We start from the raw sequence: 23,970 nt of genomic DNA, 5'->3' as shown, positions 1-23,970 counted from the left end.
GGCACAATCACATGTAATGGACTTCTCTACTAGCAGCAATGCAATGATCCAGGACAATTCTGAGGGACTTATGAGAAAGAACACTATCCACATCCAGAGAAAGAACTGTGGGAGTAGAAACACAGAAGAAAAAACAACCGCTTGATCACATGGTTCAATGGGAACATGACTGGGGGTGTAGACTCTAAACAATCACTCTACTACAAATGTTAATGATATGGAAATAGGTCTTGGTTAATGACACATGTAAAACCCAGTGGAATTGCTCATTGGCTATGGGAGGGAGTGGGAAGAGGGGAGGGAAAGAACATGATTCATGTAACCATGGGAAGATATTCTAAATTAACTAACTAATTAAACTTTTAAAAAGTCTTTCATGCTGAAAGCTTCATGAGATCATATTCTCCCATAACTTCCTTTCTTGAAACAAAGTTCCATCTGAAATCATCTTAGTCACTGGTAAGCATTCCTTGTACAAGGAACTTGATGGACCTAGAATCAAGACCCCTATTTTTAAATCCTGATTCTTGCTTACGTTAGTTGTGTGATCTTGGATTATCCATTTGACTTCTCTATTTCTTGGTTTCTTGTTTTATAGAATAGGAAGAGTAATACTTGCATTAACTTCCTCAAAGGGTGCTTATTGGGAACATACTCTATAAACTATAATTACCAGCCATCTATTATTTATTGAGTCAGCCCTGTCTGATGGTGTGATATGGACAAGGTTAAATAAATAACAAATAGCTTATATTCGGGGAGAGAAGATGAAAATTGTCAACAATTTAAAGAAAGTATTACATTGGACAACAGAGATTATTCTCTTCATCCCAATAAAGCCAAAAGTCTATGCTCCTTGGAGAAGACTTGGCATAAATAAGTAAAAGTCAGCTCTCAATTATTCTTAAGAAATATTGTGAAAAATTCAAAATAACAAATGCACTTTAAAAATAAATAATGAATAATGAATAACTAATAAATAAAAATAAATCTACTTTACAATGGATTATGGTCTCCAGCAAAAGCTATGATAGTTTCCTTTGATCAGTTTTCATATTCTGATCCCTTTATATTTCTTGAACACAATCAGCTGATGACTAAGATGATGGTCTATCCAGAAAGGCATGAAACAAAAAGGGGAATCCACTTTTAGAATCAAAATTTAAGTTCATAGGATTTAGAGCTGGAAAAGATCATGGAAATCACGTGGGTCAACCCTTTTATTTTGGAGAGGAGCAAACTGAATGAAATCTGTAGAGCTTAAATGATTTACTCAAAGTCACACAATGAATTAGTTGTAGTACCAAGGTACAAAACCAGCTCTTCTGATTCTTGAGCCAGTGCTCCTTCCATTAAAAAAAAATCCACCATTTAGAACCATATCTGGAAGAAAAGTTCCAAGGAAGAAGGGAAGAATAGAGGCTGATAGGGGAAATGGGAAAGAAAGACAAATTGCATGTACTCAGAATGTTGGATTTAGAGTCAGAGGGCCTGAATTTGAATATTGTGTCTATCATTTAGTATTTATGTGATTTAGGGCAGGTCTTAGCCTCTCTGGGCATCATTATCTTTAATTGTATGAGTCACAGAGGGCTCCCTTCACACATGGCAACTAGCCCAAGTTCAAGGGATATTATAGGTCTGCAATCACTCAAAAATATAGCTCATAAATCCACATAAATATGTTTACTTTTAATGAGTCAAATAGAGAACTCATTCTTTCCAAAACAAAAGAAGTTTAATCAAAAAGCATAACAAATAGAAGCAGCTAAGTGTCTCAGTAGATAGAGAGCCAGGCCTGGAGATGAAAGATCCTGGGTTCAAATCTGGCCTCACATACTTCCTAGCTTTGTGACCCGGGTCACTTAGTCCCAGTTGCCTAGCCCTTACCTCTCTTCTGACTTGAAACCAATACTTAGTATCAATCCTAAGACAAAAAGTAAGGGCTTTTATTTTTTTATTATAGCAACTAGATGACAAGAGATATTTTTCTCCTCAACCCCCTCCCCACAAAAGCAGGTCTCCTTTGGGGAGAGACAGAAGGAAGCATGTGCTGGTCCCACCACCACCACCCACCAGACTACCATCACCCCTCCTATCCTGGAGGAGAGAGCCCAGGACCCTGAATCAAATTGCCACTGGAATATCAATGCTTCCATCCCACTGTCTGCATCATCAACCTGGGAGGCAATCCTTGCAGAGATAGAGCCTGGCAGCTGCTCATACATATGCCACAACCACATCTATTGAAGACCCAGAAAAGAAAATTTTTGTCACCAAAGTCCTTAGTATTGTCAAATGACTCCATGTCAGAAACCAACATGATTCTATCTGTAAAAATGACAGTAAAGAAGAGGTTCCATCTGAAGCATATTTAGTAGCAATGATGAACCTTCCTTCCAAAAAGATAAATAAACAAATAAATTCTAAATCCTCAGGTCTCCTGGTTGGCTAATAGTCTAGCCAAAATAAACTGAAATAAACATTTCTATATTATAAGGTGGCTAGATGGATCAAGTGAAAAAAATCTTTCCTATCTGCTTTTCTGCTGCTCCCTAAGGACCATGGACTTTTCAATATAACTTACAACTAAAACTTTCCAATGGAATGCGAGCTCCTTCAAAGCAAAGACTGCCTTACTTTTCTCTTTGTATCCCCAGGCTTAGCAAAGGGCTTTGCACATAGCACTTCATAAGTGATTCATCCTTTCATTTATTCACAAGGTTGTCCTCTATCCCAGATTGCCATGTCATTATTAAGGAGTTGAAACACATAAGGAAGGAACTGCCAAAGAATATGCAGAGGGACCTACACAGAGGAAGCAAGTGAGGACAGGAAGGCACATTAGAGTAGACTCTTTTTCAGCCCCTTTTATTTGCCTGCTGATCTTTGAGACATCCTGTAGGTACCGGGCCACAGGTATAATTCTATTTTCCCAGGGCTTAGTCGGTTGCCTTACTCTATCCTCCACCTCCCTCTCTAACTCTCCCAACCCCCAAATAATTTCCTAGAAAGGGAGTGTAATTACAGTCAGTCAGCTGTTAGACACTTGACACCTGAGAGAGAACTCAGCAGCTTTTTCTTCTTTATACTAAGTTGGTATCTCAAAATACTTTAGAAAGATACAGTGTTATTGACTTTGGGGTAGTTTTAAAATGCTCCATCTGAAGTATGTTTAGTAATTAAAGAGAACCCTCCTTCCAAAAACGAAAAATAAAATAATTCCAAATTCCCAGGTCTCCTAGTTGGCTAATATTCTAGATAAAACAAATGAAACATTTCTATATTACAAGGTAGCTATATTATTATATTATTAATGAATATTTATAGAGTTTTATTTATTATTAATATATAATGTGTCATATATAATTATGTCTATATTATTATAGACTGGTCAAGTGAAAAAAATATCCTTAAAGCACTTATTTTCAGGATTACATTTTGTTGGGGGAAAATGTAATCCTGAAAATAAGGGCTTTAAGGATATTTTGTTGGGGGAAAATTTACTAAAAGTCGTGCCACTATTCTTTCTACAAGTAATATATGATTGAATTAGATTCTGTGAGATTCATATTGCAGAGAGGGATTCAACCTGCAGAGGGGGGTTCAGGTTACAGCTCAGATTCAAGCCTGGTGGCAGAAGCTTTGTTTTTCATTTTTCTGAACTCCATGATGAGAGCCAAGTTGTTTTAGAAATGAACCAAATTTTCATTACAGTTAGGTGAACTTATGTAGAGGTTGAATCCCTCTCTGCAATATGAATCTCACAATTCACAACTCCTTTTCAGAGTCAGAAATTCCACCTCTACATAAGCATATCTAACCATAATGAAAATTTGGTTCATTTCTAAAACAACTTGGCTCTCATCATGGAGTTCAGAAAAATGAAAAACAAAGCTTCTGCCCCCTTCCTCAGCCTGCTTTCAGTAGAATAGGAAGTGGGGGAGGGAAAGAACAGTCCTTTTTCTTATATAAACCACTTGCAGCTGCCACAGTTTTCTAATTTGTCCTTTAGGTCACACTGCCAAGATCTCCTGGCTCTTTGGGAAGGCAATGAGGACATTTGTTTATATGTAGACTTTCTGGGACTGTTTTAGGGCCCATCCCTTAGATCCCTCAGTGGAGGAATATTTTGCCTAGGAGGACAGGGTTCCCAGCAGCCTCTCTCTCTGCCAGCGTCTGCTGCAGTGGCCATTGTCCACAAAAAACCCTAAACCCTAAATACCTTTTCACTTACATAACATCAAGCCCCAGTTTAGAACCTCATCTCATCAAACCTGGTCTGGATTATAATAGTCTCCTAAGGAGTCTCTCTACATCTCCCCACATTCCTCTCCTCATAGCTGCCAAATTGATGTTCTTAAAGCACATCTCACTTCAAGACCATTCCACCCCACCCCCTGCTCAAGAAACTCCTCTGTTTAATATTTAAAACTTTTCCCAGTCGTGTTCTAACCTTTTTCCAGGCTAATTACACATAAGTGAAATTCCATTCCCCTTCTTTTTTGTGTCTTTGCACAGACTTGTTTTCCTGTGTGTAAACGGATGCTCATTCTAATCTCCTCCTCTTGGAACAGGTTGCTCCCTTCAAGGAGTGCATCAAGTGGCACTTCTTAGAAGAAACCTTTGTTAGTTCCTCTCCTCACTCACCCAGATATTGTTGTGTATAGTTTGTATTGTTTTTTCAATGTAAATGTAATTTTACCCTGATGGGATACAGTTCCTTGAAGCCTGAAGAGATGCTTCCTTTGTCTTTGTATTCCCAGCTTCTGGTACAGTACTTGGCACAGATGAGTTTACTTGTTGAATTAAATACCAGTGAATAAATTAGGAGTTTGGAAGCACAGTCAAGATGGAGCAAAGACTCACAAAGTTGTGGTTCTCTGGAAGGACCAGGAGACTGTGGAAATAGTAAAACACAGGCAGCTTCTCAGTTAACCCCTCTGTCTCAACCCCTCCAGAGACCACTGATACCCCCAAGGGAAAAGCAGTGTAATGAGTATAAAGGAAGAGAAAAGGGAAGAACTGATCTGAGAACTAGAATGGAAATATCCAGACTAACTAGCCAGAGACTAGGATAAAATATGATATGCCCTGGATAAATCCAACCAAAAGAAAGCAATATAATGTACCCCACAGGGCTAAAATGGCAAGATTAATATTTACATTTTATTGTGAATTTTCTATGTACTAAATGTAAATGCATTTAGTATTAAGATTATGTCTAGAATCTAGTGGGATTTAGAGGAACTAAAATTTTCCTTTTAACCAGAAGTATAAATGTAGCTGGGTTATTTGGCCCATCCGACCTTACCCCCTTCACAATTCTGCAACTAGGGACAAGAAGGTAAAAATAGGTGCACTGGCCACAGAGCACCTAGTCCTCGAAACATACACAGATATTTTTTTGCCTTCTGCCAGCCCAACATGTGAAACTCTAGAGAACATGGTGAGTCATGCTAACATGCCTGAATCAAGCCTGATGACTCAGCTTCATGCTTGGAGCTAAAAGGACTGATGATAACACAATTAGGAACAAAGAGTCAGGACTGAGTTTAATATGCCCTTCTATTGGTCTCTTTGTTTATGTTATTGTTTTTTTTTTCTTTCCTAAAAACAAGCTAGACAAGAATTATAATGAGCCACCAGGTGGGAAGGGCATCAGCTGCTCTATTTCCCCATACCCTATGGCTGTGAACATATGGCACCTCTGTCTTTCTTATGTTTATTTTGTTCTGCTCTGAGGCAAATGAAATTCCAAAGAGGGAATGTACAGAGTGACTGAGATTGGGACATCCATCAATGAAGTCCCTCTAGCAACCAAAGTTGAGAGCTACAACAGCTGAGCCTGTGAAGGTCAAAACAGCAGCTAAAATCTGCTTGGCCCAGTCCAACAGTAGATTGACCCAGCAGCATAAACATCACATTCAGGAAGGAGCTTGCCCAAGTGAGCAATGGAGTGGTTCATCCAATGCCAAAGCAAAGCCCTGAAGTGAGATTTCTGGGGGATGCATAAAGGGAGAAAAGAACTACCAGGTCTAGAAGTCACCCTTGGCTTTTGTTTTCTACATGGGTACCTAATTTCTTCTGTATTTTATGATTAAGCCCACACTCCTCAAGGACTTTATGGTTGTATAATGGGAAAGTACATCACCCTTGTTTTTTTATTACTTCTATCCATACTATTCCTTCTCAGTAACTATTTCTTTATAAAAGCTAACTGATGTCAGCTAGTCGATTTACAATACAGAGTGGACACTGGATACAGACTCATAAGCAAATACATTAGAAAGCCCAAATCCTCAGGTTTCACCCCTAGAACTCCATTTTTTAAAACTGTATTGATGTATTTTGTTTTTATATTACAAACATTTCTAGATATCTCCCTTTCAAAACTCCATGAGAAGCCTCTTGTGACAAAATAAAACAATTTGGCAAAAGTAACAATGATTACCTCATCTTAAAATTCATGCAAATATTCCACATCTCCGGGAGCCATTGAACCTCTCTATTTTTTCAAGATGTTTTTAATGAACAGAAATCTATTTTATTTCCTTCCCACCCTCCACCCTATTAAAAGAGAGAGAGGGGAAAAGAAAAGCAAATCCCTTGTTACAAATGCAAGCAGATAAAATTTCCTCAATGGCTGTATATAAAAGCATATGTATGTCTCATGCTACACCCTAAATCTATTACCTCTCTATTAGTATCTTCTATCACCAATGCTCTGTAATCATAGGGGGACATAAAAATAGATTATATTTCTTACAGCATTTGACGTGTTTGTTTTTATAGAGCTATTATTATATAAATCATTCTTCTAGATCGCTCATGTCATGTTTCTTCATCAGTTTATGAAAGTCTTTAAAATTGTTCTTTTTATGATACTCATGTTGGATTGTCAATTGTTTTTTTTTTTTTGGTTATACTTCATTCTGCCTTAGTTCATGTCTTCCCATGTTTCTTAAATCACTATTTCCTCATTTCTTATATCATAATAATATTCTATCTCATTCATCACAATTTATTCAGCTTTTCCTCAAATTTTGGATAAACCTTTAGTTATCAGTTTTGATTTGGCACTATGAAAAATTGGAACTTTGAGTATTTTTGAAGAATATTTTCCTATTTCTTTAATGTTTTTTGGGTGGTCTATGGTGGTAGTTACTCAAAGAGAACAAAATTACATCATTATATGTGGGTAAATATATAATGAAAGATTATAAGTTGAGCATCCTGTGGGCATTGTGAGAAAAAAAAAGGTAAGATAAGGGCCATAGAAGGTAATCTTGCTACTCTACAATTACATTCTGAATTAAGCTATAATTTGTAAGAAAATTGATGGTAAAAAATACCCACATTTAGGCTATCCAAATATTTTTTTATCCATACTTGTGACTCAGAAGGGTTTTTTGTTATTTTCTCTTCCTGCAATTCCTTCACCCCTTGGTGTTTTGAAATTATCTCATGGTCCATCAGAAGGAAAAGTATATTCCTAGAGAAATTAATCTTTCCAACCCAAGTCGGTATAACAATTTCATTTTACCCTTTCTCAGGAAAATATTCTGGACCTGATATTCACAACTTTGGAAATAGATCTTGAGGGAAATTTTCAGAGAGGTTTCCATAGCCCTATTAATGATTTTTACAGTTCAATTCAAGTACCTTGTCCTGTTAGCTTGGGAATTACAAAGGCCTTAACTTGATCAAGAATAGCCTTAGTGTTCAGGAAACTAAAAGGGGGAAGGATTAAGTGAGGAAAAACATGTGAAGCCAACTCATTAGAATTCTCAAAGGGGAATGTTACCTTGGTAATGGATTTTCCAGGCTGAGATTTTCAAACTATCTGACAGCACTGCACATTGGAAGTTAATCTTAAAATAACACTCATGAAGAGTGCAAATTTGGCTAAGTCCATGAAACTCGGCTACCAGATTGCCACCAAGAAACTTGCCATAAATGGAGCCCTTTCAAAAGGAAAAGGATTGTTGTCCAGGCCCAAGAAAATCATGGGGTGACACACTAATTAATATTCATGGATATATCTTGATTGGTGGCATAAAAAGACAGTTACCAAGCTAGCCAAACCTAAATATCTTAATTGAATAAATACAAAACTTAACATTTCTCAGCCTTGTCCAATTTTTTGAAAATATAATACCAAGTATTTATATAGCAATTAAGAATTTTCAAATTACCTTAAGTTATATGATTTGATCCTCAAAAAAATCTGTGTTGCCCTTTGGAATGTCAAACAAGGAAACCGTTGGATATCTGCCATTCTAAGAGCAAGAAAAGCAAGGCTATATCATTTCTAGACAATTAAAAAACCATCATCTATTTTTTTAATCTTTCTGCAATGAATCAGAACTTTTTAACCTTCTCAATTTCAAGATCCCTTTATACTCTTAGAACTACTGAATCTCCCAAAGAGGTTTTGTTTATGAGTCATAGTCATCTATATTTCTCATATTAGAAATTAAAATGACATTGTTAAAAGGTACCTATATTCTTTGTAAAATGACAATAACAAACCCATGATGTGTTAACATAAATAGCATTTTTCAAAGAATAACTATTTTCCATAACAAAACATTTAATGTAAATTACATAGTTTTACATGGTTTTACACATTTCTTTAATATAAGATTGCTGAACCTATTTGCTTCTATATTTAATCTATAGTGATTTTTTTGTTTGAAGTATGTAAAGAAAACCTAGCCTCATGCAGATATATAGATAGAAAAAGGAGGAGTATTTTAATAGGCAAATAACATCTTAGTATTATTATTAAAATAGTTTTGACCACACTATCAAATGTCTTAGGAACTCCCAGGGGTTTTCAAATCTTATTTTGAGACCTGCTAAAATAAAGTAAAAGCTGAAATCTGTTGAGCTTAAAGAAATCCTTAAAAATTAGTTTGAGAGAAAACCACCAGCTGAAGTTTATAGTTAAATATATCTTTGAAATTTTCTTTTCTTCTATAACGAGTGCATTCATGGGGCAAGTGAATGAATACATGTATCAGCATTTATTAAATGTTTATTCTATGCTAATCACTGTGCTAAATGCAAAGGTTACTAATATAAAAAAGCAAAGACAGTCCCTGCTCTCAGATAGCTTACTGTCTACTAGAATAGACTACACACAAAAGGCAGTGGTAGACATGGAGAGAAAATCTGGCTCAGAAAATTGTAGGAGTGATGATTGACCCTTATGGGAACAACTTGGCATTTTTTTTTAGAGTTCTAAAACAAATGTTCTTTTATTTCTGTTAAATTGAATATACAATTATTTTGTTCCCTATGCAACCAACCATTGCTTGTAACTACAATTTAATTTCACATTAACAAACAAACAAACAAAAAAAGCATATTAGATGGCATACCCCTCCAGGAACAATGGTGTCCTTCAGATAGTCTAAATAATGAAATGTCAGACTTCTAAAGGGCATCTAGAAAGGGTCTCATGACATTTCCGGAGTCTACAAACTTCTACAGGAAGCATTGAGGTGGTTCAGTGGAGAGAGTCAAGAAGATCCAAGTTCAAATATAACTTTAAAAATTTACTAGCTAGGTAACCACAAGTAAGTTATTTATTCTCTGTTTGCCTTCATCCACTGGAGAAGTAAATGGCAAACCAATGCAGTATCCTTGCCAAGAAAGCCCTGTGGACCATATGGAACATGGGGTCACAAAGAGTCAGATACAACTAAATGATTGAACAGCAACAAGAATGAATTTCTATATTGCCACCGTAAAAGGGAATAATTAACTATAGAGTTAAAAGAGAAAAAGAAAGAAAGAAATTAGATTAAACCATAACTTCCCTGATGGGGAGATGTTTGTGATTCTACAACTTTGTGAGCCAAGTTTCATCTCCTGATCCACCACTGCCTTTTGCTTGAAGTCTACTCCACTAGAAAGTAAGGTGTGCCTTTTCTTTTTTTATATTGGCATCCCTTACAGAATAAGGACTGGACAAAAATCAGAGGAAAATCTTGGTTCTAGACTAACTTTTCCACTCATTTGCATGACCTTGAACACATTACTTCATTTGTCTCTGGCTCTTACCTTCTTCAGTAGTAAAATGAGGAGACTGAATTCAATGATTTCTAAGGTCTCTTCCAGCTCTTAATTTCTATTACTTTATGAACTTTTGGTGGCATCAGTTTAGAAAATCTCTAATAGATTCTAATGGAACTGAAGCATAATGATTAAATATTTTCTTATCCCAAGAAGAATCTATTTCTATATTATGTCAGTAGCTCACTACTTTTAAAACATTAGTAAGAATACCAATAATACCTCAAAGGGTTATTAGAAGCATTGATTATAAATTTAAATCTAGAAGAATCATTATCTGTAATCAAATTGAATCCTCTCATTTTGCAGATGAGGAAACTGAGGCTGATGACTTACCCTTAGTCTCCTAGCCACCTTACAAAAGGAGAATTTTAACTAGGTCTTTCTGATCCTAAGGCTAACATTCTTTCCACTACTTGATGCTGAGCAAATCAAATGGCATAAAAAGAATATAAAGGCTTTGGTGAACGTTAAAGAATTATGCAAACAATGAAATCCCCATTTGAGTTTTTATTGGCAAAGATACTGGAATGGTTTGCTATTTCTTTCTCCAAATCATTTTATAGATAAGGAAACTGAAGCAAACAGGGTTGAGTGACTTGTCCAGGGTCAGGCCAGATTTGAATTCAGGAAAATGAGTCTTCCTGACTCTAGGCCTGGAACTCTAATTACTGCACTCCTTAGTGACCATACAGGGATATTATGACATTTTAATTAAATAAAACCTCTGTAAAGAGTTTGAAAACACCAGAGGAAGAACCACATGATCCCAGAAAAAGAAGGAATTCCATGACCTAAGAGTTGGTAACAGTTGGGGGAAGTGATAAAATAGCAAAAAAGAAACCCTGGAATAAGTCTCTTGAAGAGAGGAGACAGTTCCCAGATGGTGCCACATTCCTGAGCCCAACCTGTTCTTGGAGGACACATTTGGGCTTTGCAGAGGTGGTTAAATGACACTCCATGACCTCTATGGAAAGAGGGGGCCACTTCACACATTTTCACCAGGCTTCTCCACATTGGAGTGGATCATGAGTCAGGGGGCTATTGTCTTCCTACCCTAGCCCCCAAATCTTATCCCTGCTCTGTAATCTGAGGGGATTAGAGGAGATCTAGAGGTTTAATTTTAATTCTCCAAGAATGTGAGACTGTTCATAAATAAAGATTCCTTTGCTGATTGGTTTAATCCTCATAAAATATTTTGCTTTCAAAATCCATGTTCTTTGACTTGCTTGCCAGTAAAGTTACAATGTGAGTTCATGTGACTTTTATATTTCCAGCTGGTCTGGGATTATGACTTAAGCCCAAAAAACAGGAGCAGGCTGTAACAGATTACTAATTTTAAAAAAATGAGTGGGAGAAGATTCTTGAAAGCAATGATCTTCATTTTTGTTACCCCCAGAATCTTAGCACAGTACCTTGTACACAGAAAGTACTTAATAAATGTTTGCTATTGAAGCATTGTAGCTGAATTTTATAAAATAGAGATGTGGGTACTTTTGCTAAGAGATGCATTTCTTGTCTTCTGCCCCTCTTCTTCTCGCTGATTAGCTCATTAATTCACTCAGGAAAATTAGTTTTTATTTATTAACATTTATTTATTTATTATAAGAAACAACTGGTCTATCATGTCTCGGGCAGTCAGTTAAGAATTTGAAATTGTTTACCTGAACATATGTCACAATTTATAGAGCAAGAAGCAGTCAGACAGGATTTTTTAGAATATTATTTTAACGAGGATGGGTCCGTGTTCAGAACACTGACCATATGTCCCTCTGTGGGAGAGGTTGTGATGATATGTAATCAAAAGGCCCTTGGAGAGACTTTGGCAAGTGTAGACATTCTATAGCCTATTGTGGTTGTCTAACCGTATGATTAGAAGTCTTTTCTTTTGGTTGGGAGCTAGAAAAAAGCCCAATGACCAGAGCCATGTCGATTGATTCCTTGCTCTTTTGGCACTTGTATTGATGACCCTCCATGAAAGATCAGATTATAAAAGGAGAATCCTTAGATCTTCTCCCATCTGAGACTGACACATGGTCCTGTGAAAAATGGAGCTCAATCTTTTTGTCTTGACATTTGTTCTTTTTCATTTTAGGGGAAGAAATGAAGAGATTCCAACACTGTGAGTTTCAAAAGGTTAGGAGAGCCCATGTCTGCCATCCCAGTATCCTGGCATTTAGCCTCCTAAGGTTCCAGAATTGGAGTATCATAGACAACTGAGCATTTATGTCCCAAGGCACAAGAAGTGATCTTGGGACCCAAGTTAGAGGTAGCAGAGATGAGGACCTGTGTGACAGTCATACTGCATCTGAAGATGAACTTGATGGAACCAACCAGGTTATGTAGAAACTCTCCCCAGTGGGGTTCCACTCTTCTCAGAGGCCAAGGTGGTATTGGGGAGATTATTCTCCAGATTTTGGGTAGAAAATATTTGTATGATTCTTCCTCGGTCTGCAAAGTAAATGCCATTTTGAAAAAGTCAATTGACCTTAATTGTTTAAATGGCATTGAAGTGCTAATTATTGGCACTTAAAATGAGGCACAATTAGTAGGGGCTCAAGCAAAACACTCCCAAAAAGGAACCCTGAAAGGGGAGATTAGCTAGAGTTTTGGACTTGGAGGCAAGAGTTAAGTTTAAAACCTGCCTCAAACACTCTATTTTTAATTATATGTATTTTTTCAATCAGCAAAAAGCCCACCTTCTGAACTTTCCATCCAAAATTCGTCCCCTCAACTGAGAACAAAAAAAATAATAATTTTTTTAAAACTGTTACAAACATGTATAGTCAAGCAAAATAAGTTTTTTCATTGACCACATACCAAAAAAAAAATTATTCCTGTACTTAGTCCTTCATCTATCTATCAGGAGGTATGTAGCATTTTTCATTAGTCCTCTGGAATCATAGCTGATCATTATGCTGATCAGAATCCCTAATTCATTCAAGTTATTTGTCTTTACCATATTGTTTTCACTATATAAATTGCTCTTGTGGCTCAGTTTGCTTCACTCTGCTTCACTTTATACAAGTTTTATCATATTTCTTTGAAAGGATCCCCTTTGTTATTTCTGACAGCACAATGGCATTTCATTACATTTACATACAATAACTTATTTAGCCCTTCCCCAATTAATGGATACTTCCTCAGATTCTCATTCTTTGCTACCTCATATAGAGCTGTACATATTTTTGATCATTCTTGAAACTTGATTTACTTATGGTTAATCCCCTTCATAATCTATCTTCTCATTAATTTCCTTTTACCCCTTTTTCTTCTTTCTTTTCCCATTGTAAAAATAGTATTAGATGAGCAATGCAAGGCACAAGTAATGCTAAAGAAACTCTTGTTTATGAAAAAATAAACTATTTATTTAAAAATATAAGAGAAAAAGGATTTCTAATTCTAAGGGATTCTAACTCCACCCAAATAAACTCCCAGGTCCTGCAAGGAACTGTTTCTTCTGTGGTTCACACACTAATCCTCCCTGATCTAACTAACCAAGTTTATACTATTCTAAATAAACCTAGCCACTATAACTCTTAACTTCACCTCTAAGTTATAAAAATAACCAAGGCTAGCTGGTTGAGTCTCCACAAGTATCAGGTTACGATGCTGAGCCTTAATAAGACTCAGAGTCCAAACAAAAGACTAGGTTTTGTTTGGTCTTTTCACAATCTATAGACAGTAACAGATAAAGGAATAGTGTTTCCCAAGATGGAAAAGAAAACACTCCGCTCCTTCAAGTCTTTCCCTCAGATCGAGAAAGAAAGAGGCAAAAATGTTACCTTCTGGAGAGAGAATGTTACCCTGAGAGAGAAAGCAGCTGCGTGTGGCTCTATCAACTGCCAGAAGCACCCTCCTGGAATGCCACACCTATAGAGTGTAACTGTCATAGAAATAACCATTATAACTGCCACCAGTTGAAATTAACACTCTCTCTCAGCTCTATTTGAAACTCCAATTCTTATAGTTTCCCCTTTCGAGCATATGGAGAGATAAAAGATCTCTCCCTTATGCTTGCTATTCTATGTAATTCTAAAGCTATACCTAATCTTATTATTATTATGCTCTTTGTCTCGATCTTGCTCTTTGTCTCTAAGTTAGTCTTCTTCTTCTTGAATCATTTCTTCTTCTGATATCTTTTTGACTGCAGCCATGTTGTCTGATGAAATCTCTTCTACTGCTTGTGTTCCTATTTTTAGGGTTAAATGGGGTTCTGTGCTATTTTCTGGAAAATGGACAGATATTACAGGAGCTAACACACTAGGATCAGGAAAACTCAACACTTGTTCCTGTTCCTCATTCTCTAATTCTTCATTGATTTCTCCTGTACTGATTTCCCATGTTTTTAAAATATTTTTGTCATTTTCATTAGTTATTATTTCATCACCCATAGTTCCTAGTTCATTTTCTCCATATAGTATATCTTTAACTGCACAGTCCTTGGCACACCTTCATAAAGAAATTGTACCTTTTTGCATATTGCGTTTTTTGGGCATTTCCACCAGCTACTTGGGAATATTTTGGACAATCACCTGCTTTGATATATTCTTGTATGGTATTCAGGTCTGGAGCTTGTTGTGAATTATGATAGCATACAGTATCAAAATAATTTGGGTGGTTTGGTTTCCCATACTGGAATGTATAAATAAAACCATTATTAAATCTGTTGTCAAACCCATAATTTCTATAACCATTTTGCCTGAATCTATTAAAGTGATTAAATCTATTGCCTCGGTTTTCCCTGAAATTTTGTCCAAAGAATTGTCCCCAAAATCTGTGATCTCTCATGAGATGACCAGGTCTGTCACAAAGGAAACATCTTGGGGTTTCTCTGTATTGTCTAGGGTTGTAGTTATTTCTGGGTTGTCTATAAGTTCTTAGTGCAGCTACTGTTTTTTTCCTGCACTTCATTGGATCTTAGTTTTTGTTTAAGCTCTCTGATTTCTTTGGTTAAGTTATCAATTATATCATTTTTCTCTTCTGATTGCCTATCTTTTTCATTTTCGAAAACATAGCCAGCAATTCTCCAAATTTCATCAAAACCCATATTGAATCAATTTGAACAGTTACTCCAAAAATAGTTTTGGATCACAGGGCATGCATTTTTCACAAACTGCCTGCCAATGTGATTTACATTTTTGTCTGTTAAAATATCCAACCCAATCCACTTTTCTGCACAGTCAATAATTCTATTGAGGAATGTGGAGGGAGTCTCTCCCACTTCCTGCTTTAAGTGCTCAAATTTAGACCAGGTTCCTGGACTTCTGGAATTTTGTCTCATAGTTTCAATTATTGCCTCCCTGGCTGCAGTTAAATTTCTGTACCCCGCAACAGAGTTAATTTCCCAACCAGTGTCCTCAGTTGGCCAATCAGCAATTAGAGAGTTCTTATTAGTGTCATCTATAATCTGCTATTTTTCCCTCTTTGTCAACAATTCATCCATAAGGATGTCAAAGTCCAAATAAGAAGGGTTGTAAAGCTTAATTAAGCTCTTGAACTGCCTTACAACTCCCATTGGCTCTTCTTCATATTTTGGAGTATTTTTGGTAAAACTGTCAATATTAGCTTGTGAAAACCTTTTGTGGCATATGAGATTCTTTACACCATACTATGGGTTCACTATGGGTACCTCTCTTAGAGAGAACATATGAGCTGGTTTACTTTCTAATGCTTCAGTTTCCATTTCTAATTTAGTTGGTTTATCTGATTTCGTTGTACTCTCTAATTTAGTTGCTTCATATTCTTTAGTTTCTGCGATTATTCCTTTAGCCTTGAGTAATTCCTCATATTGAGTTTGCATTCTATCTAGTTTAGACTCTAGATAGTTAATTTTTAACATTAGATGATTCTTTGCAGTAGCTTGTTTGATGCTTGCTTTTAAATGTTTAAACACCACTGCCAAAGATTTGATCATCAGGTAAAAGCACATGAAAAACAATAGTAGCACAGGGACATAAGAGATTAGTCATAATAGTGTCAATGAGAGTAGTGGCATTAGGAAGTCATAGGCCAGTTAAATTCTGTATATATTCTGGCATAATAGTAAAAATGAAAGAAGTCATAGGTAACAGAAAAAATTCCATGGTGATTTTATGTAGCTAATTCACTAGGTTTTCTGAGCCTGCAGAGTCTTTGTATCAAGTTGACTGGGAGATGAGTTTTTAACAACCTAGAGTTCAGTTCACTGTTACTATAGATCACAGTGAAACTGTCAGCTCTAGCTGCTTCAACTGACCCCCCTGCTGAAATAATGGTTCCAACTGCCTACGTGGACAGTTGGATCCTTAAAATCAGAATTTTTAGGTTCCTCATCCTTTGTTGCTATAATATACCTGGTTATTTATATATTCTTCCTTCCTTTGATCAGTTAAAATGAGAGTGAGTTTGAAGTTCAAATACTTAAATTTATTGTCTGTGTGGTCCTGGGCAAGTCCCTTAAACTATATGAGCCTCAGTTTCCTCATCTGTAAAATAAAGGTATAGGACTCTTGTCTCTAAGGTGTCTACCACACCAATCACATGATCCTTTGAGTCTTTTTTGTCCTTTTTTTCTGGAGGGTAGCAAAGGAATAAATTTCTCCCTTTCCCTACTGATAATAATAACTTGTGCCTGAAATACAAGGTAACCTTTCTTCTGTGAGTTGTTGATATTTGAGAGCTTTATATATTTCAGGTTCTGTTTGAGGGCTCCTGTGTTTCTTTTGCATCTTAAGCCTTTTTTATGATTTAAAAAGAAAGGTTGATCCATATTCAAAAAGTATTTGATATGTTAAGTGTCTGTAGGTAATTTAGGGAGCAACTTTTCCCATACTTGGAAAAACCTAGACATGAACCATACCATGAATACATTGAGATATTTTCCTGTCAGCAATCTGTGTAGGGGCCACAAAGCTAAAGAGATACCCATCCTCTTGGAGTCAACTCTCAGGACCAGACTTACTCCCGGTGAGTGAGGCCAGTCATTAGAGAATGCTGAGCTATGAATTACCCTAAAAGCAAAATGGACTTATACATAATTGACATAGAATACCCTTTCTCTCTTCCAATACTAATAATATTAATGGTACAATACTATAATACACTAACTAATACAATACTAAATACCAAGGTTCATCAGGGCAACAAGCATGAAACTGGGACTAGATGTCTGGTAACAATTCTAATCACCAGCTCACCCAACCTTCTCCTGCTCCTGCTTTTCCTTCTGTGACTGCTTTGTTTCTCTGGCATCACTGCTGCCTATTACTTTTTCTAATCATTTTCTGTTGATCAGAACTGCCCTAAAATTCATTTTCATGGGATTTCATTTATATGAAAATGTTACAGGGAGCTTAAAGGGCACCACATAGTTGCATTTGCTTCAGCTATGGATTCTACCCACATACTCAGGAATACAAAAGCAATATTAGATATTGAGCTTTACCCTTGACAGATTTTTAGCCTAATTGGTTTCTACAACTAGCTTTCTTAAAAAAATCATTCTCACCCCACACTTTTAAATTTAATCTGCATTTTTAACATTTTCTCCATCATTTTCTTAAGTCTATATAACCCATAATATAATAGATTGAGTCCTGATTGGAGGTGTTTTCTGATATCCCAAGTACTAAAAACTTACCAATTATGAGACTGGCCATAAATTAATAATTTTATTAATTAAAAGTAGTAGGGGAAAAGGATGGAAAAATAAGAGGGAGATATTATAAGAATAATATTAGAAAATAAGTATTGTTTTATTAGTTTAGAGATATTTTTTATTTTTAAAATATATAGGTTACTTTCCTTATTGCTCCATTTGGCTTGCTAATCTGTGGCTGCCATTAAGGCCCCCTAGGCACGTTCACTGGGATGTCTAGCCAGCAACAAGCATGGAAGAGAAGAATTGGAGAAATCCACTCTTGCCTCATTTTATCAAACTTTTTCTCCACCCACTATCTTGGAAGCCAACTGAGGCTTTCTATTTTGCCTGGGCCACCCAGGGGTCAGTGCAGGGAACATCCACTCTGACCCCCATCCCTTGATCAATTAACTCTATTGCTGCCTTTTTCCAGCTGCCATTCTATCCTCCAGGCCCAATTCACTCAATGATTTCCTTCACACAATCCTCACCTCCGGATTAAGTTCAGGTTCATACCAGGTAGCTGTGCAATCCCACAAAGTAGGAAGAGTAAATTTCCTTCTCACAACAGTAGTCTCAGTTTGAGCTGGCTCTGTGTATAAAGAAGTAAAAATATAAGGTAGAATATAAGTACAAAAGTGAGGTTTAAAGCAACAGAAAGTTGGAAACAAAAGATCAGTGAAAACTGCATGGAAAAAGTGACATCGGAGCTCAGCTTCAAAGGAAAAGAATGCTAAAAGATATACATAATAAGTATATGTATTCTATGCTAAATGATCAGCCTGTGGGACAGCATGAGGGCAAGAGAGTTCAGGATGAGTTTAAGAATAACCCATAAACATTTCCTTGGTTCGAGTGTTGAATGCCTTAAAGGAGAGTCAAATAAAGAAATATTAGAGAGAAATAGTGAAGCAAGATTGTTGAAGGTCTTAAATTTCAAGTTAAAAATTGTTTATTTCAAAGACTCATAGGATTTGAAAGTTGAAAGTGACCTTATCAGTTATTCAGTATAATTCATTCATAACAAGAATTTTCCCTATTATATGGTCAACAAGTGATCAGCTGGGCTCCAAAGTCAGAGAACTCAACACAGCATCCTCCATTAAGGCATCTCTTATTATTAGGAAGTTTTTTGTTTTTTGTTTTATTTTACTGTCAAGAAGCCATCATTTCCCCCCTCTTTTAGCAGTTTTTACCCTTTTGTGTTCCTGGTTCTGTCTTCTAGGATCAAATAGATTATGACATCTCTTCAAATAAATGAAGACAGATCTCATGTTCCCCACTTTTTTCCAGTCAAAATATTTTCTTTAGTGTCAGACATTAATAAGATTATTTTGGCAGCTATGTGAAAGATGGAGTAGAGAGGTGAGGAGACTGGAAAAAGGAGACCAGTTATGAAACTGTTAAAATATTATAGACAAAAGATCCAAATGACCTCAAAAAGGATGATGCCAAGGTTATGTGGAAAGAGAGGGAGGAGTCAAAAATGACTCAGCACAGCACAGGACTTGGCACATAGTAGGCACTTTAAAAAATGCTTGTTGCCTTCCCATTCTAAGGTTTTGAACCTGGATAACAGGAGAAATGGTAATGCTATCTATAGAAATAGGGTAAGGGGAAAAGATATGAAGGAATGAAGAGTTCAATTTTAGATGTCTTTAGTTTAAAGCATTGGCAGGTGTGTTGTCTAACAAGCAGTTGGAAATGTTGGGCTGGAACTCGAGAGAGAATTTCTGGCTTAATGTATAGATTTGGGAGTCATGGGTATAGAAGCAATAATTGAAGCCACAGACTGGGGATTATTCATGGGAATGAATGAAATTGCCAAGAATAAGAATATAAATCACAAAAACTCTTGAAATATATACAAAGTAGTGCTAAGCATACTAAGCAGAACCAGGAGAACATTGCATATAGTAACAGGAATGATGTATCATAATCAACTGTGAATAACATCTATCAGCAATTCAAGAATCCAAAACAATTCCAAGAACTTCATGATGAAAAAGGCTATCCACTGTCAAAGGAGGAAGTGACAGTCTGAATATAGATTGAAGCAAACTGTTTTTCACTTCATTTCCTTTATGAGTTTTTTCCTTATTATACATGATGTGCATCTTCCTTTAAAATATGAGGAAAATGGAAATATGTATTGTATCGTAGCACAATATAAACTATATCATATTACCTGCCATCTCAGGGAGGGGAAAATGGAGAGAGGGAGAGAGAGTACAGGTCACAAAATGTCAGAAAACAATTATTAAAATTGTATCTACATATAATCTGGAAAAAATAGTAAGAATAAAAGAAACAAATGCAAAGAGAAGAAATAAATCCTCAGGAAAGAGCCTTGAGAGATTCTCACACTTGGGAATGGAATGAAGAAGATAAAGTAATCATAACCCAGGAATGATCAGTCAAGAATGTAGTTCTATCATTACATATATGAGGAAACTGAGATATGGCAATACAAAGTGACTTACCATGATTATACAGTGTCAGAGGAAAGATCTGAACCCAATTCAATTCTTCTTAACTCTACAACTAATGATCTAACTACTGTACTAATGGTTCTCAAACTTTTTATAGTGATAGAAGCCTCTAATTTAAACAAAACTTTGGCCCAAACCTCTAAAATTGTTGTTCTTACTGCATACTAACAAAACCATATAAGGTTCATTTTAAAAATGAACACAAATGGGCAGCTAGGTGGATCAATGGATGGAGAGCCAGGAATAGAGACAAGAGGTCTAAGGTTCAAATCTGGCCTCATACATTGTAAAAGGGGAAAAATTAGAGTTTTGGTTGGACTAAATATTTAAATGAGTGGTTGCCAGGAATTGAATAAATATAAAATATAAGAGAGAGTGGAAGTAGAGAAAAGAAGAGGGTAGAACAAGAGATAAAGCTTAACGAGTTAAACTATGAGCTCAATCCATGGCTTTTCTCTGGCAGGGCTCTAAAGGTCCCAGCCAGAGAGCCTAAATGTCAATTAACAGGGGTTTAGCTATGAGGACTTCTTCCCAATCAAGGGCCCCTCCAGAGGTTAGTACCTCCAGGCAAGCTAAGGTAGTCAGTCAGCCTTTTTCACTAATCACATGTAGTTCTAAGGGATAGATTTAAGAACAATCTCACTAAGTCAAAGGTCCCAGCCAGAGTTCCTCCAGGTCCAGTTCCAGGCTGAAGAGAAGAGCAGAACACCCACTCGAGCTCCAGTTCCAGAAACCAAATAAGAACTTACTTACAGGAAGTTGTTACTCCCTTTTAAAGGTGCTTCTTTTGTGTCACTTCCAGTGCCTTCCTTTTAGTTTACATATCCAATCACAACAAATGCTTTTCTAAGGATGGTCCAGGGGGCAGTCAGTCAATTCTGATTCATCACCCACTTTTGCACATGTGCGTTACAGACTTCCCCACTTGTAAATTAAGTGGTGGTGTTTACACCTTGCATGATTAAATCTAAAAATGGGCAAGGTAGGTTTAATATCATTATCACAATCCCCCCTGTGATCATTTGGGAGACTTGTCTCCCCAATTGATCATTTGACATAATCATCTTGTATCCCTAAAAATTTTCTAACTACAATAGTTAGAGATAAGAGGGAAGTAGAAGAGAAAGAAAGAAAACAAAACCAATGTTTTTCTAGGCACATTGACAAAAAGCTATTAGGGGGCAATTCCCTTTGGCATAAGAGTTTACATTCAAAATAATTGTTTTCAATCCCCTTAAGTTCAATCAATTGCACCCCAAAGTTCATTCTGGATCTTCTTGATTCAGTGTAGATTTCTGCAGGCATCTTTCTCCAAATAGTTCATTTTCTGGATTCAAGGAGTTAGCAAGCTTCTTTTTCTGAAAATTTTCTCTAACAACATTTTAAATCTTGGATTTTTATGAAAATACATGCCCCCCCCAAAAGAAGGTGTTGAGCAACACCCAGATCAGTTCAAAATGCATCATTGAGATATGGGGTGTATGAGTCAATTATCAAAATAAAAACCAAAAACTTAAAAAGAAAAACAAATGTCTATGTTAAGACATATATCAAGTACCACAACCTAAGTCTCATGCTGGGTTCAAGCCCTTTCATATTGGCATGGAAGTTCAACAATCCTACCTGGATTGGTTTCATCTTTTGACCTGTGTGCTCTTTTTTGGCACTATTCAGGTTAAGTCCATGCTTCTATGGCACTGTATAGATTCTCATCAATCCCATTGGGATTGATTGGTCTCCTTGACCTTGTGCTTCTTTGTACTGTATAGTGGCACTTTTGTTCCCTTCTCCTGGAATCAGACACATTAATCACAGTCCCATAACATTTATCAATAAATGGCAGTATAGTCAATAAAGTTGAGGTCACTAAAGTTGGGGGTGCTCTCTTAATCCTTGCTAATAAGGAGGGGTAGAAGGTGGTTGAGGTGATACGAGAGGAATGAAAGGGATGGTTGAGTTTAAGGAAGGAGAGGACAAGGTGGTAAATTGGATGGTAAGGAAATAGGTGGGGTATTCAGGAGGGGCACCTTAAACAGACTAGACACTCAGGCTAGAGACAGAGGACATTGGGGAAATAGACTGATCCCTTCCAGGCAGTGAAGGTATCGCTATAGACACAAGGAGTTGGGCCAGTCAGAAATGGTTTAAATCTGCTTTGAGGGCTTTTCTTATCAGTTTCTCAAGTCCCTCAAGGGAGGAGTCGAAGGGCTCCTCCCTGTCAGTGAAAATGATGGGTTCAGGAGGAAGTCTCAGGCAACAACTTCCTCCCAAGATGGATGCCTCCAGTTCCCTCAGAAATAAAAGAGAATAATTCCTTCCCTCTTCAACCCTTGCCTAATCTTCAACACAATGATTCAACAGAGGGTTTGATTAGGTAACAGGAAGGGGTAACTTCAATATAAATGGAGAGAATAACCACACATAAAGAAAAGTGGTTGTAGCAAGATTGTAAAAATCAAGAATGACTCAAATGAAAAGAAATGAGAGGATACCCCCCCCAATCCATCTATTCTTGGAGACAAGAGATCCACAGGTGTTGTACATTCTGCATATTTTCAGACTTTTTGAATGTATTGATCAGTTGTGCTGATTTTTTCCTCTTCTTTTTTCCTTCTAATTTTTTTTTTTGTCTTTAAAAAATACTGTTTGTTACATGAGTTGCTCTCTGGGAGGAGGAAGAAACAGATATTGAGGTGAAATGATGACGTGAAAAATAAAAACAAAAGATATCAATAAAAACGTATTTTTTAAGAAGCCTTCCTATAGCAGACCACATAGCAATGCCATAGAACCAAGAATTTGAAGCTCCAGAAACTTCCAGATCCAGAACTGAGGATGGGAATTGCAATAGCAAATGTAATCCACTGTTAAGTTATCATCTCACCACAGGAAGAGAGGCAGCAACCCTAGAGTAAAGACCAGTGTAGGGAGATAGGGTTAAAGGAAGGAAAGTTTGAGATAAGGTGGTCATGGTGGTGGTGGGGGTGGTAATGGTGAAACAGAACAGAGAAGACCAGGAAGCTGATTTGGGATTTTGCTCTTAACTTTCTGCAGTGCCTTCTGAGGTGCTTCTGATAGAGGATGCATCCAGTCTGACTCACAACTTCTTCCTTAGGGGTACTATTGCTTTTTGCCTATGTATTAGATTCTAGAGAACAACACCTCCTGCCTCCTTGCTTTTCCCCTCTACCCCATTAAAACCTAATCACTAGCCTTGCTATTGTTTCAAAAGAACCTCTAAAAGTTTAAGAATTAAGAGAAGTAGAAGGGCTGAAAACAGGGACTGATCATTTAACTAACATCTCCATAGAACTTAAAATAGCCTAAAAACAGAGGAAAGAAGAGAGGAAAAGGAGAGGGAAGGGCACTGATTAAGAAGATTATACTCAACTCTGCCATTTTCCAGTTTTTAAACTTAAAGTAAATTATTTCACCTCTATGGTTCTCAATTTCTTTACCTGTAAAAGAGAAGGTTGGACTAGCTGGCTTTTGAAATCCTTTCTGGTTCTTACAATATTATCCTAAAATTCTATGAGTATGGAACTTTGAAAATTGAAAAAAACTTAAGTGAACATTTGGTTATGAAATGAGTAATCTATATCACTAAAGCTCACCTCATGAATACCACTGAACACTTGGAACAATCCTTTTCTTCTACTTTCTGCCTGGTCTTCTATCTCTGTCTCACTGATCTTTTCTGGATTTCTTCCTTTTCTCTTTTCTGTTTTATATTGCCATTCCCACTTCTATAGTGTGTTTTAAATGGTTATT

Source organism: Gracilinanus agilis, chromosome 2 (genome assembly GCF_016433145.1).
Source record: "Gracilinanus agilis isolate LMUSP501 chromosome 2, AgileGrace, whole genome shotgun sequence".
NCBI lineage: Eukaryota > Metazoa > Chordata > Mammalia > Didelphimorphia > Didelphidae > Gracilinanus > Gracilinanus agilis.
Note: the sequence above shows the minus strand (reverse complement) of the source record.